Source organism: Rhinatrema bivittatum, chromosome 5 (assembly GCF_901001135.1).
Source record: "Rhinatrema bivittatum chromosome 5, aRhiBiv1.1, whole genome shotgun sequence".
In the NCBI taxonomy this organism is placed as follows: Eukaryota; Metazoa; Chordata; class Amphibia; order Gymnophiona; family Rhinatrematidae; genus Rhinatrema; species Rhinatrema bivittatum.
The window spans coordinates 330,830,105-330,845,289 of NC_042619.1; positions in this window are offsets into that span (position 1 = coordinate 330,830,105).

A 15,185-nucleotide genomic window follows, 5' to 3' on the forward strand; every position below is an offset into this window, starting at 1 on the left:
GACACACGCCCCAAACACATGGATATCCCTTGGCTTTGGCACACTCAACTTTATATGAATTAAATAGGTATAGTTAGTTGTGTGTGTGTGTAGGTTTGCTAGGATAATTTTCAAAGCAGACATATGCAAAAAATGCTTTGAAAATTGGTGCAACTTATGTGCAATGTTGCAAAATTACCCCCTAAATCCTCAGCATCAAAATGTTTTATTTAGCATTAAAGAAACTAATGTCATGGGGTTCTGGGCTTAGCAATCAAGGCCGACCCAGTGGGAAGTCATGGGTCTGAAGAGGCAAGGCTGAGACTTCAATTGTGTTCATGGATCACTCCTCTATGGCATCGGGGGGGGGGAGGGGGGATTCCAAATCGATCAAATGTATCTCTACAAAAAAATGAGAAGATTATATGGAAAGTAATAAAGAACACCAAGCATCCCCTGTGATTTTCTGGGAAGCGGCCAAAGTCATTTTAAGAGGGGAGATAATTTCTTATATGAGTTCACAAAGGAAACATGTCTAATGAAATTTTTCGATTAGAAAAAAGACCTAAATTTGCTCAATAAGCATGTGCTGCCCAGCCCTCTCGAGCTGCTAAAAATATTTTTCTTAAGGTTCAAACTTCATTGAATGAACTATTACATCAAAGAGCGAAAAAATTATTGACTTATTATAAAAGTAAGTTTTTTCATTTTAGTGATAAACCTGGAAAATATTTAGCGCAGCTAGTAAAATTGTTGAAGGCGCAGAGTTTTATCTCTATTATGAAAGATTCTACAGATTGGGTGGTTAATTTCAGTAAAGAGAATGCTGCTATTTTCCGAACTTTTTATTTTTCCTTATATAAAGCAGAGGAGGTAGATAGGACTTACATTCAACATTATTTGGCCATTGTAGATTTGCCCCAGTTAACTGACCGCCAAGTAAAAATTTGAAATACTCCAATACAAATTAAAGCAGTTCAACAGTGCATTTATCGATCTAAATTATTAAAAATCCCAGGTCCAGACGGGAATACTGCTGAATTTTACAAGTTATTGGATAATAAATCACAGCATCCTTTGTGCGAGGCTTATGAAGCTCTAATTGTGGCTAAGGGTTTTCCTCTATACCCTAATGAAGCCCTTATCATGGTTTTACCAAAGGTGGGGAGGGATCCTGTACTTCCTAGTGCATATAGACCTATTTCTCTTTTAAATTTTGATATCAAACTCTTGGCTAAGATTTTTGCGGCTTGTTTGATGAAAGTTCTCCCAGGGCTGATAGGGCAAGACTAAGTGGGGTTTGAAAAAAGGTAGACACTCTATATATAATGTATGGTGGGTAGAGATAAGTAAATGGAGGCATATTCCATTGCTGCTCTTGAGCATTGACACAGAAAAGGTCTTTGATCATGTCAATTGGACTTTCATGTTTGCAGTCTTAAAAAAAAATTGGATTTGGAGGATATTTTTTGCAGATTATTCTATTGCTTCAGTTTTGGTAAACGACACTCAATCTGAGCGGTTTCCTCTGCCTAGAGCCATGAGGAATGCGGCGGTAGAGACCCGGAGAGGGCTGGAGAACAGTGCAGGATGTAAGTAAGTGTGGTCGCAGCCATCTGCGCCCGATGGGCATAACAGTACCCCCCCCCTCTTAAGGCCCCTCCCCAGGGGTTTGGGTTTGCGAGGATGCTTAGCGTGAAACTGCCGAAGGAGATCCTTGTCCAGGATATTGGCCATAGGTTCCCAGCTGTTCTCTTCAGGCCCAAAGCCCTCCCATGTGAGGAGGTATTCCCATTTTATTCCATGTTTCCTAATGTCTAGGACATCTTGGACCTGATAGGTGACATCTGCTTCAGAAGAAAGCGGTAAGGGATCCGGTGGCTTGAGTAGAGAAATGTGAAAGGCATTGTAAATCTTGAGCGAGGAAGGCAGCTGTAGTTGGTAGGTAATGGGACCCAGATAGCAGAATACCGGAAAGGAGCCAATGTACCTAGGAGCAAAGTGGGCAGAAGGCAGCTTGAGCCAAATGAATTTGGTACTTAGCTATACCTTATCCCCAGGCTGGAACTGGGGTGCCATGCGATGGTGAGCATCAAAGGCCTTTTTCAATTTCTGAGTGGCCTGCTTAAGCAGTTGTTGGGTATTCTGCACAGTAGATACAATTCTTCGGCAGTGGCTTGTGCTGCTGGGGAGGCCATGGAGAGGAGGTAAAAGTTGGCGCCCATTGACCACCTAGAAGGGTGACAACCCAGTGGAAGTGGACAGATGGAGGTTTTAGGCGAACTCCGCCCAGAGAAGGAGATCAACCCAATCGTTCTGCCACAAACTCACATAGGCTCGCAAGAATTGCTTTAGAGTTCAATTGGTCCTCTCAGTTTGGCCATTGGCTTGAGAGTGGTAAGCCGAAGTGGTCTAAGGAAATATTAAACTTCTTGCAAAGAGATTTCCAGAAATGTGCAGTGAATTGATCCCTACAGTCTGAGAGAATATGCTTGGGAAGACCGTGGAACCGGAACATATGCCGAAAGAATAGTTTGGCCAGCTGGGGCGCCATCGGGAGAACGAGTAAAGCCACAAAATGCACCATCTTAGAGAAGCGATCAACTGTGACCCATATAGTGTTATTCCTGTTGGAGACAGGTAAATCCACAATAGTCTGTAGCAATATGGGTCCAGAGTTCGCTCGGAATGGGTAGTGGCTGTAAGAGTCCCCAAGGTCTTCCTGCAGGAGGCTTATGACGGGCACACTTGGGGCAGGATTTGACATACTCTTGGGTATCCTTCCGACTGGTAAGCCACCAGTAGTATCGCTGCAGAGTGGAAAGAGTCCTGGGCTGACCTGGATGTCCGGAGGTCAAAGAGTCGTGAGCCCATTGCAAAACCTTTCGTCTTAGCGGGCGACGGACTACAATTTTCCCCAGAGGTACCAGGAAGGTGGCAGACAGAATGACCTTGACAGGGTCTATTATATGCCGAGGGGTATCAGGAACATCCTCAGCGATGAATGACCTGGAGAGAGCGTAGACTCAAGTATTCTTGTTGGCTGGGCAATAACACAGTATGAGATTGAATCAAGTAAAGAAGACGGACCAGTGGGCCTGGCAATGGTTTAAACGCTGGGCATGATGTAGATACTCGAGATTTTTATGATCCATGTATAGGGTAATCTGGTGTTGTGTGCCTTCGAACCAGGGTCACCATTCCTTGAAGGCCAGCATGATGGCCAACAATTCTTTATCCCCAATGCCGTAGTTACATTCTGCTGGCAAGAAGTGTCGGGAGAAAAAAGAACAGGGATGCAGAGTATGAGTAGGAGAATATTGACTCAGTACGGCTCCTACTCCATCAAAGGTGTTGACCTCAACCACAAACATGCACTTAAGGTCCAGATGACAGAGACAAGGTTCCTTTAAGAAGGCAGACTTGAGGATCTTGCGAGTCATGGCCATGAGTGGTGTGGACAGCGTGGAATAATGGTGGATAAAAGAGAGATATTAATTGGTGAAGCCAAGGAATCTCTGAAGGGCCTTGAGGCCTGTGGGTTGAGGCCAATCATGGAAGCTCTTTGGTCTTTGAGGATCCATTCAAAACCCCTGACTGGACACCACATAACCCAGGAAAGGAACAAATTCTTGTTCGAAGGAGCATTTTTCAAGCTTAGCGAAAAGTTGGTTATCTCGCAGCTGTTGGAGGACACGAAAGACATCCTGGCGCTGAGTAGGCAGGTCTTTACACACTAGTAAAGCATATCTCTGAAGACCTCATTTATCAGGTTTTGAAATACTGCGGGCCTGTTGCAAAGCCTGAATGGCATCACCAGGTATTCAGAATGACCGTCACGTGTGTTAAAGGCGGTCTTCCACTCATTGCCCTCGAGGATCCAGACCAAATTATAGGCTCCACGAAAATCTAGTTTTGAGAAAATCTTAGCTCCTTGAAGCCTGTCGAAAAGCTCCGAGATGAGTGGTAGTGGGTAGCAATCCTTGAGAGTAATTTTGTTTAGGCCACAATAGTCGATGCAAGGATGGAGGGAGCCATCATTCTTCCCAAGGAAGAAAAACCCTGCTCCTGCAGGAGACTTTGAGGGCCAGATGAACTCTTTGGCCAAGTTCTTACAAATATATTCTGACATGGCTTTGGTCTCAGTCTGCGAAAGAGGGTAGATCTTACCCCGAGGAGGCTCCGTGTTGGGTTGCAGATTTATCGCGCAGTCAAAGGAGTGATGAGGAGGTAACGTGTCCGAAGTCTTCTTTGAGAACACGTCGGAGAAGGATGCATATTGTGGTGGAAGGCCCGGTAGAGAGGGAGCTGTAGTCAGGCAAGGCAGTGGAGAGATGGGTTCCAAGCAGTTTTCATGGCAAGCTGGGCCCCAGCGAGAGAGCTGTAGGGTGGCCTAATCAAACTGTGGAGTATGCTGCTGGAGCCAGGGCAATCCCAATATGACAGGATGGATAACCTTGTTCAATATATGGAATGAGATGGTTTCCACATGCAAGATTCCGGTGCGTAGCTGGATGGGAGCTGTGTTGTGGGTAACCTCGCCAGGAAGAGGTTCCTCATGAATAGAAGAGAGTAGTAAAGGCACCGGAGAGTGGATGGTGGGAATCTGTAGGTGTTCGGTGAGTTGCTTTAATATGAAGTTCCCACCAGCCCCGGAGTCCACCAGTGCCAAGGTGTGAAACTCCTTGTTGTCCATCTTGATAGACACGGGAACAGTCAGTGGAGGAGAGGGTGAAGTCAGGCCTAGGAGGAGTCCTCCAGCAGAACCTAGGCCTGGGAGTTTCCCATACAGACTGGGCATGAGGCAATCACATGTCCGGGCTGGCTGCAGTACAGACAGAGTCTGGATTGCTGTCAATGGCATTGTTCCTTAGGAAAAAGTCTACCTCTACCCATCTGCATGGGCTCCTCCTCAGATGGATTCTGTGGGGTGCTGACTCGTGGAGAGGAAGAACGCCGGACTCGGGACGGGCCTGGTGTAGACTTCCAGACCTCTCTGGACTCAAGAGCGCGTTCTTGTAGTTGACGGTCGATACGAACCATGAGGTCAATCAAAGAGTCCAGAGATGAGGGCAATTCATGAGCCGCCAACTTGCCTTTAATCCGAGGGCTCATGATGGAACACAGACAGTCGGAGTCCCAGTGTAATTCAGAGGTGAGAGTTTGGAATTCAATAACATAGTCTGTTAGAGACTGAGAGCCTTGTTAGAGATGAAGGAGAGATGACCCGGAGACTGCTCGTTGGCCTGGGTCTTCAAAGACGGACTGAAACAGGGCCAGGAACCCTGGAAAGTCATGGAGAATTGGGTCTGCTCGCTCCCAGAGAGGTGACACCCAGGCTAAGACTTTTCCATTTTTTTGGCATGGGAATAAAACCTAGGGTTGCTATCCATAAAATAAAAAAATGGAAACAAGGAGGTTTGGGCCTCTCCAATCTGTGATTTTATAACATGGCCTGAAATTTATGACATCTTGGAGACTGGCTGATGGATTTCACATTTTAAACTCCTTTAGATATAGAAAGAGTGTTGGTGGCCCCATGAGATTTGTGTTTTATATTGCATATGAATAAAGGGTTCTTCCCATGTCAGGCAAAGGACAGTACCATAATTCTACCGATTTGGAAACTTGGAATGGTTTTGTCTCAAATTTGGTATAAATTGGAAAATTTCCCAATATTTCCCCATTCGCGGAAATAGAGATTTTGCTCCAGGGTTTCACAATTGAATTTTAGCACATCTTATCAGTGAAGAAGATGCTACAATTTTTTCTTTTCAACAGCTCCAGAATACTTATGATTTGGATAGTAAGCAATTTTTTTCCTATCTTCAAATTCGGCATTATATACTGACTATGGATTCACAGGATTAAAAAATTTCTACTTGAATGTTCTTCGGTGATGGTTGCCTGACTCTACTGGTTGTAGTACTGACTGTTATGTTATTGTCTTGATCACCTTTGATATAACCTATAATCTGTTATCTAGGGTTTTTGGGGGGGGTACTTATTGGAGGGGTTTTGTTTCAGGTTGGTTTGGTAACCACTTGTTAAAGGGTAATCTTCATCTTTCAGTCAGTGACTGGGTGAGCAGATTCCCCATCCTCAGTCACATCTTTTTCATGTTATTGTGTATTTTGATTATGTTAAAATTAATAAAAATGATTTAAAACATAAAAAAAATACCTCCAAATTCAGAGATCTTTAAATTTAGCCAGATAACTTGTCCTGTTTATTTAACAGGATAAACAGCCCACTGACTATACTTGCTTAATTATATCCAGCTATGATCATTTTAAAACCTAACTGGCTATATATGAAAATAGATGAATAGGATTAAAGGTCATCCAGCTGTGGAGGTCCGTCTAGCCTCAGGCTACTGGTGAAGCTTTCAGCAGTAGTTGACCTCTGCAGGAACGGATCCATCTCATTTAATGGCCAATCCGTGCCAGGTATTTCCAAAATGTGGTCCAAATACAAAGGCCCATCATAATTGGGAATCCTTCCCTGAGCAATGCTCTCTCAAGTAAAGCCCTGTAGTGGTGTAATAGTCACAATTCATACATAATATGGCCCTTCCCCTGCAGGAAAAAGGTTTGCAACAACAACAAAAGAAACAAGGAGTTTTCTTTAGCACTGCTCTTTTCAGTCAAGCTCTGTAAAGTTTGCACTAAACACAGTCCATAAACCCTTGCCCCTAAGGAATATGTTTGCAGAAAAATTAAGAGCTTTTCTTTCATCAGGGTTTTCCTAAATTAAACTCTGCAGTGCTCGGATTAAACATAGTTCAGAACCAAAACAGTCATTGCATTCTAACCATCCCTCCCCTGCTGCAAGAGAGTTTGTAGCAAACTTTTAAGAGCTCACTGTAGATTAGCACAACTTCAGCCTACCTCCATGTTTTCCCGTTCAATAGGGAATTCCACTGATTCTACCTCCATGGGCTCCATAGTAGATAATCTTCACTCCTAGCTCATCTGCCAACCATAGTTTCTGGCCCTTTCTCCCCCACTTTGATTCAAACTCTCTGTAAATTAACCCACTTGTACACCTGATTGGTGTGAAGTTCCCACCCTTCCTGCTCTCTGGAACTCCTCCCCCAGAGTCCCATATATCCAAGCTGCTATTGAGCCTGGGAAATCTAACCCTTTTTAAAATTTGTTTCTTTATTACTATTTCAATCAAAATTAAATGAGACTCCTGTTTATGAAAAATACAGGCTTCTAGTACATAAACAAATGTATAAGCAAAGTAGATGTAAGAAACATAATCAAGTACTAAAATTCCTGAAACTTAGACCGCATTAATGGGGAAGAATTACAGAAAAAGCTATAAAGAAAACCATTCAACCATAATTAAATGACCTGAACCAGTGTATTAATGAGAATTCACCAGTGCTGACTGAGACAGTCTTATTTTGCAAAACATTTTCTAGATGAACAGGATCAAAAAAACATATCACAATACATATGCATGGGAACCTCAACAAAACGATGACCCCCAGGTCAAGTACCCGTCTGTTTTTTCTCTAAGACAGCACTTCTAAAATGTTGGGTTTCACAAACAACATCAGGAAAGAGTGAATTTATTTGTCCCATGAATAAGGAACTTTTAACATGAAAAAACAGCCTTAAAGTTTATTGTTTATCAGATTCTTGCATTATAAGTTACAAGGAGAGTGGCTCACTCTTGTACAATGGCAAGAGACCATTCCAAAAACCAGACAAATTAAAAGAATCAAAAGATTTATCAATTTTACCAAGATCTGAACCAGAAGAAACGTTCATATAAGGCAAATAAAAGAAAGGTGCCACACCAGTCTGCGGATGCTGGTGCGCCATACCTGGAGTGGGAGGGGTGCCGATAGGGCACCGCAGTTACCATCTGGCTGGAGGTGGGGTGGCCAGCATCAAGATGGCGTTTTGCTGAGGTCATTGGCGTGATAACGGAGGTCCATGCCGACATTGCTAAGCATGCCCCGTGGCGGGGCAGAGGAGGGAGAGCTTCAGTGCCGGCGGGAAGAGTCTGGGCAGTTGAAGGCTTAATGGGAAAGCTGGTGGGCGGAGTAAGCAAGAGGCCGGGGTTGGCTGATGGCACTGCAATCGAGTTTCATTGAGCAATTTATACCTGGGGGGCTGCATTGGAGGCAGAGCTTGGCAGTGCAGGGAGCTCAACCTGGGGCACTGCTGGTAAGACTGTCCCTTTGTTCCTGCCTCCCTGCACTGTCACTGTTGCCTCATCTGCTGGCTGGTTGCTGTTTTAACAGTTAGCACTTCCCACCTTTTTCTTGAGCTGGCCTGCTCAATTTAACTATAAGTCTCAGCATTGATTTGGCTTTGATTGGAAATTTAAAAAAAAAAAAGTAAAAGCTAAATCAGATTTGAAAGGGGAGAGTCCTCAACACTTGGCCTTTCCTTGCAGACAAAAAATGGAAAGAGACTGGCTGCAATTGGGCTACAAAAAACCCCTCTCTTTAAGAAAGTGACTAGCTTATTGGTTTGACTAGCACTGGGTGCAGGAGTTAGAGCAGCCATGCCACACTCATCTAAGTTGGTATCCCCAGTCCATTGTTCTGGCTGGTGGGAGGAGTCTGTGGGGGCATCTCCACATGCTATGGAATCAGTTAGTGCACTGCCTGTTGCTCCTTCTCATGGAGGTAGATGGGGCAGGTAGCAGGGACACCAAGGAGGAGGAGGTAGTGCGTCCAGCACCCCTGCAATGGGCATGCATGAGGGTGAAGCACAGCATGTGGCTTCTAGAATAGTGGGAGATAAGCAGGACTTGGGCCGGGTGGGGGAGAAGAACTCCTGGGGTAACAGCAACCCGCAGGTCCAGCAATCAGTTCTCTAGCCATGGGACCAGGCCCAGTCACAGAGTGGGAAGTCTCTCCCTGGTAGGGGAAACTCAGCTGGGCAGTTACCCTGATCCTTCCTATTTAGCCTCAGTTGGCCAAGCCCAAACCTGGGGGCTGTCGGAGATCACACCTCAGATATAGTAGCCATGGTCCTGCTCAGGATCCCCCTTCTATTACCCTAATCCTCCCCACATGGTTGGCCCCCCTAGGCCCAGCCCAGCACTGGGATCCTGTCCCCCTACAGCAACATCGTGGGCTTGACTGTTGGGTGAAGACCCTTTGACACCCAGCCCGCAAGTGCAGCCAGCTCCTGTCATGCTGTTGCCATGTGAGGAGGTATGCATGGATCCAGTGCCTGTCCCAGCAGCAGGAGGAGCCAAGAGTCCAGAGATGTCCTCAACTTTAAACACAGCCATCGAGCCCATTGACATTCGTACAGAGGGTGAGTCTATCAGTGCAACAGCACCAGACACTGGGGATGGGTCTGTGGGTTCAGGGTGAAGGTGCAAGTGTAAGGGCAGGAGGGTTGTCCTCTGGCAGTCAGAATTCTTCCTCAGCCTTCTCTGGCTCTTGCAGGTCTTCAGTGGCCAGGGAATTGGGGAATGCAGCCACAGCAAAGAAAGGCCTTGCTGCTCAGAGCACCACCAAGCAGTTATGGCAGGGTATTCCTCAATCCCTATTGCACTGGATAAGACAGCACTAGTATATTTATAGTTTTTGTTTGCTTGAAGGGTGCAGGAGACATGATAACTCAAAGGAAGGGTGAAGGCGACACGTGCCCTCGGGTGACCCTAGGAAGATAGCAAGGAACTTTAATAACTCAGTGCGTTACTTTGCAGGGCTGATCCTTCCCAGCAATGTGGTCTAATTTGAACAATATTGTCAATGCCTATTTGGCGTGCGAAAGATTTGAGTGGCTCAACTACAATGAGTGGTTCAGGGAAAGGATGGCGGATACTCCAAACATATCCTGGGATTCTCATGATGGCAAGCTGTGACTTATGCACATAATAGTCCAGACCTCGGATGTGCCTGCCAGTAGCTGATCCTTTCATGGCCAGGGGGGAGGCACAAGACCAGGGACATGTAGCTCACATATCATCGGGGGAATGTTGGCACTTCAATAGAGGGGGTTGTTCAGCACAGGACTTCAAGTATACACGTTTTTTCACCACCTGCACTACTGGCCATCCCACCACCAAATACCCTAAGAAAGGCGCCAGTGGGAAGGGAAAATGACAAAATCAGTACGGATCCAACCCCAGTTCATTGGCAGCCACTAGTGAGCAGCCTGCGGCTTTACCCACCTTGGGATGCTGCCTGCACCCTGTTGGAAAGCTTTAGGGATGGCTTTAAGATCTCTTATGAGGGTTCAATAACTTCAGCCTCCTATAAGAATGCACCTTCCGCCTCCAGATTCACTGTAGTGATGCAGCAGAAGTTGGCTACCAAACTGAAGTAGGGGAGATCGAGACGTTACGTCCCGTTTAAAGGGTAGCTTTACCAATTCAAGATAAGTACTTTTTCATCATCTTTTTGATGTTACTACTCTAAGAATAATGTCATTATTTACAGGTTAAAGACTTGTTTAAACATTTTTCGCATGCCCCTGAGGAAGCTATTAAGTGAAACACTGGCCACGTTGGGCTATGTAAACAATTATTTTCAAGAGTCTGGTTTGTGATAATCTCAATCTCTAGGGATGGAGGACTTGTTATGAGCGCGTCCTCCATGCTGCTGACGAACTGAGGGCTTGGAGGCCTTTCGGATACTGTTGCGAGCGCGAGGAGCGCGGTTGCCTCTAGGGCAGGTGTAGTGAGCCCTTGGGCCATGGCGAGACTCAGGGAGGAGCCCCAAGCCACACCGTGGGAGGTGAGCTGGTGCAAGCATGGAGAGCTAGGCGAGGCATAGCTGAAGCAAGGAATAGAGAACAAGGTCTGACCCTCAACTGGACCTGCATGCCCACAGCAACCAACAACGCAATGTTGATTGATGAACGGTCCTCCGACTGTTCCAAGCCCTTTCGGATCTGCCGCTGGGTAACAGCATTGGATGGCAGGCCGGACCGAGGACGAGGGCAGAGAGAGTCCTTGGAACACAGAAGACATCACAGACGAAGGCTGCAGCGAAGACATCATAGATGAGGGCTGAAGCGGAGACATCATAGACGAGGGCTGAAGTGGAGACATCACAGACAAGGGCTGATGCGGAGACATCACAGATGAGAGCTAGGAAGGAAGACATTGGTACTGTCCCTCAGGGTGCCCTACTCAGCCCACCCACACGGGCAGACCCAATGGGCTGGTCACAAACCACCCTGTCCCACTGCGCGCCCTACACAGCCCAGGAAGGCTGGTCACGGACCACGCTGAGAATGGGAGAAGCGCAGGGAAGAAGCAGGTTACTGCACTCCTGGCAGTCTGGAGCGGGATACTGCATTCCTGGCAGTCTGAGGCAAGCAGAAACATCAGGAACTGGATCAGGAACAAACATCTAGGAACCAACATCAAGGAAACAGGCAGAGACACAGGACAGGGGGCCATCAAGACAAGCGAAGACCATGGAAGACCTGGATCGATGAAGAAGCACAGACAACTATGAAACTCAATCCAAAGGCAAACAGGAACTGAAGTGAAGGTCCTTTTATACTGCTGTATGCAGGCAACTCCCTGGGAGGAATTCACCTGGACCGCCCCTCACCGGCCCTATAACTGCGGTGGAGTGTTATGGGCCGGCCCCTAGGGAGAAGGGCGTGGCCGAACCAGGAAGTCCAAGCAGAGCGAAGCAAGCCACAGGCAAGCCCCAAGCACATCGAGGCCTCCCAGGCCCTGGAGCAAATCCTGTATAGTACGCAGGCGAGGCCCTGGCTTTGGAGCGGCCTCCAGAGGAAAGGTAAGATGCCTCCTGTGGCGCAGCACAGGAGGGATCGCAACAGGACTATTTTAAGGAAATTGAAAAAATGTCATAAAAATAATTTTTGAAGTATTAAAATATGATGAAGGTGAATGATTAGACCGGTTGGTGTCTTTTATTTAGAAGTCACACAATGTCAGGCTTGCTGACACCTTCTTAGGCTATAATTTAAAAATTTTGTTGGGTTCCACATTGTTTTTGATGGCAATTGAAGTCTCCCATTATTACCGCACTACCAATTTGGTTAGCTTCCCTAATTTCTCTTAGCATTTCACTGTCAGTCTCACCATCTTGACCAGGTGGACGATAGTATACTCCTATCACTATAGTCTTCCCCGACACACATGGGATTTCTACCCATAAAGATTCAATTGTGCATTTAGTCTCATGCAGGATGTTTATCCTGTTGGACTCTATGCCATCCCGGACATAAAGCTCCACACCGCCTCCCGGGTGCTCATCTCTGTCATTGCAATATAATTTGTACTCCGGTATAGCACTGTCCCAGTGGTTGTCCTCCTTCCACCATGTCTCTGAGATGCCAATTAAGTCTATGTCATCATTCACTGCTATACATTCTAATTCTCCCATCTTACTTCTTAGACTTCTGGCATTAGCATACAAACATTTCAAAGTTTGTTTTTTGTTTGTATTTTCATTCTGCTTCTTAATTGATAGGGATAAGTTAGAATTTATTTAGCTCAGGTGAGTTTTTAGTTACAGGCACTTGGACTACTTTTCTTATTATTGGAACCTCACTGTCAGGATGCCCTAATTCTAATGCATCATTAGTATCCTTTGAAGATACCTCTCTCCGAACCATGCGCTGCTGAGCGACTGTCTGCTTTCCCCTTTGTTCTAGTTTAAAAGCTGCTCTATCTCCTTTTTAAAAGTTAGCGCCAGCAGTCTGGTTCCACCCTGGTTAAAGTGGAGCCCATCCCATCGGAAAAGACTCCCCATTCCCCTAAAGGTTCCCCATTTCCTAACAAAACTGAATCCCTCTTCCTTGCACCATCGTCTCATCCACGCATTGAGACTCCGGAGCTCTGCTGACCTGCGCGTGGAACAGGGAGCATTTCAGAGAATGCTACCCTGGAGGTTCTGGATTTAAGCTTTCTACCTAAGAGCCTAAATTTGGCTTCCAGAACCTCCCTCCCACATTTTCCTATGTTGTTGGTGCCCACATGTGCCATGACAGCCGGCTTCTCCCCAGCACTGTCTAAAATCCTATCTAGGTGACGTGTGAGGTCTGCCACCTTCGTACCAGATAGGCATGTTACAAGGCGATCCTCACGCCCACCAGCCACTCAGCTATCTACATTCCTAATAGAGGTGTGAATCGTGTGATCGATCGTCTTAACGATCGATTTTGGCTGGGGGGGAGGGAAATCAGATCGTCGTGTTTTGTTTTGTTTTGAAATCGTTAAAAATCGTAAATCGGGGGAGGGCGGGAAAACCGGCACACCAAAAAAACCCTAAAACCCACCCCGAACCTTTAAAACAAACCCCCACCCTCCCGAACCCCCCCAAAATGTTTTAAATGACCTGGGGTCCAGTGGGAGGGTCCCGGCGCGATCCCGGCAAATTTTCACAAGAGACCACTGTTCTGTTCGTAGGTGTTACATAGAATGTCAAAGAGGCCCCTAACCCCCTACACTCTTACCTAAACCCCACCTCGAGTTACTAGGTGGACCTACCATAGGGATACAAATACCTACCTATGGGCCATGATATTATGGCCAGGCTCTCTCTCTCTCTCTCTTATCTTTTTTAAATTATTTTTATATTTTTCATGAACATTTTCTGAGTTGAAAGCAGGAATTTATAGGGAATCTTTAGTTGTAATGGCAGCTTTAGATGCTTGTAATTCATGCATAGTTCTTACCTATTTCTTTTCATCTCTTCAAGAAAAAGCATATTGCTTTTAAAAAACAATTTAAAAAAGAAAAAAAAACTGACAATAAGCCATAAAACATACCACAACAGCATAACATTTACAGGAGTTAGGTGCCTAGACATAGCATATTGAAAATTTTCCCTATCTGAGCTCCAAAATTTAGGGACCTATTTTTATTAGCATTTTAAATTTAAGGGCCTATAAAATGTGCAGAGTCAGGTGAAGGGACAAGTTGGGGGAAAAAAATGGATGCTGGGCTCTGTATTAGGAGTCACCACCCTGGAAAAGGCTCTGTTAGTCATTGTGGACAATATATTTAAATCTTCTGCTCAGGATACTGTGGTGGTCAATAAAGCAAATAGAATGTTAGGAATTATTCAGAATGGGATTAGAAAACAAAACTATATTACAAAAATGCCTCAGTATAAAGCTATAGTACAAATGCACCTTAAGTATTATGTTCAGTTCTGGTAATCCCATCTCAAAAATGATATAGCAGAACTCAAAAAGGTTACAGAGAAGGGCAACAAAAAATGATAAAGGGGACAGAACACTTCCCTTATGAAGAAAAGCTAAACAGGTTAGGATTCTTCAGCCTGGAGAAGAGACAAATGAGAGGGGAAATGACAGAAGATTATAAAATCATGAGTGGAGTGAAACAAGTAAAAAAAGGACAGTTATTTACCCTTTCAGATAATACTAAGACTAGGGGACACTCCATGAAGCTAACAGGTAGCAGTTTTAAATCAGAGAGAGCATGTTTTCACTGAAGACATAAATGCAGAGAAAAATGGCTGAAACTATTCTAAAAAGCAAAATTACTGAACATAGATAGGCATAGTTTAATGGGACAATGCCAACATGGATTTAGCCAAAGGAAATTTTGCCTCATCAATTTGCTACATTTTTGAAGGCATGAATAAACTTGTGGATAAAGGTGAGCCAGCTGATATAGGGGCGGATTTTAAAACGAGCGCGAACAGCCTACTTTTGTTTGCGCTCCAGGCGCAAACAAAAGTACGCTGGATTTTAGTAGATACGCGCGGAGACGCGTATCCACTAAAATCCTGGATCGGCGCGCGCAAGGCTATGAATTTTGTATAGCCGGTGCGCGCCGAGCCGCGCAGCCTACCCCGTTCCCTCCGAGGCCGCTCCGAAATCGGAGCGGCCTCGGAGGGAACTTTCCTTTGCCCTCCCCTCACCTTCCCCTCCCTTCCCCTACCTAACCCACCCGCCCGGCCCTGTCTAAACCCCCCCCTTACCTTTGTCGGGGGATTTACGCCTCCCAGAGGGAGGCGTAAATCCCCGCGCGCCAGCGGGCCTCCTGCGCGCCGGGCCGCGACCTGGGGGCGGTTACGGAGGGCGCGGCCACGCCCCCGGGCCATAGCCACGCCCCCATACCCGCCCCCAAAACGCTGCCGACACGCCCCCGAAACGCCGCGACGTCCGGGCCCGCCCCCGACACGCCCCCGACACGCCCCCCTCCGAGAACCCCGGGACTTACGCGAGTCCCGGGGCTCTGCGCGCGCCGGGAGGCCTATGTAA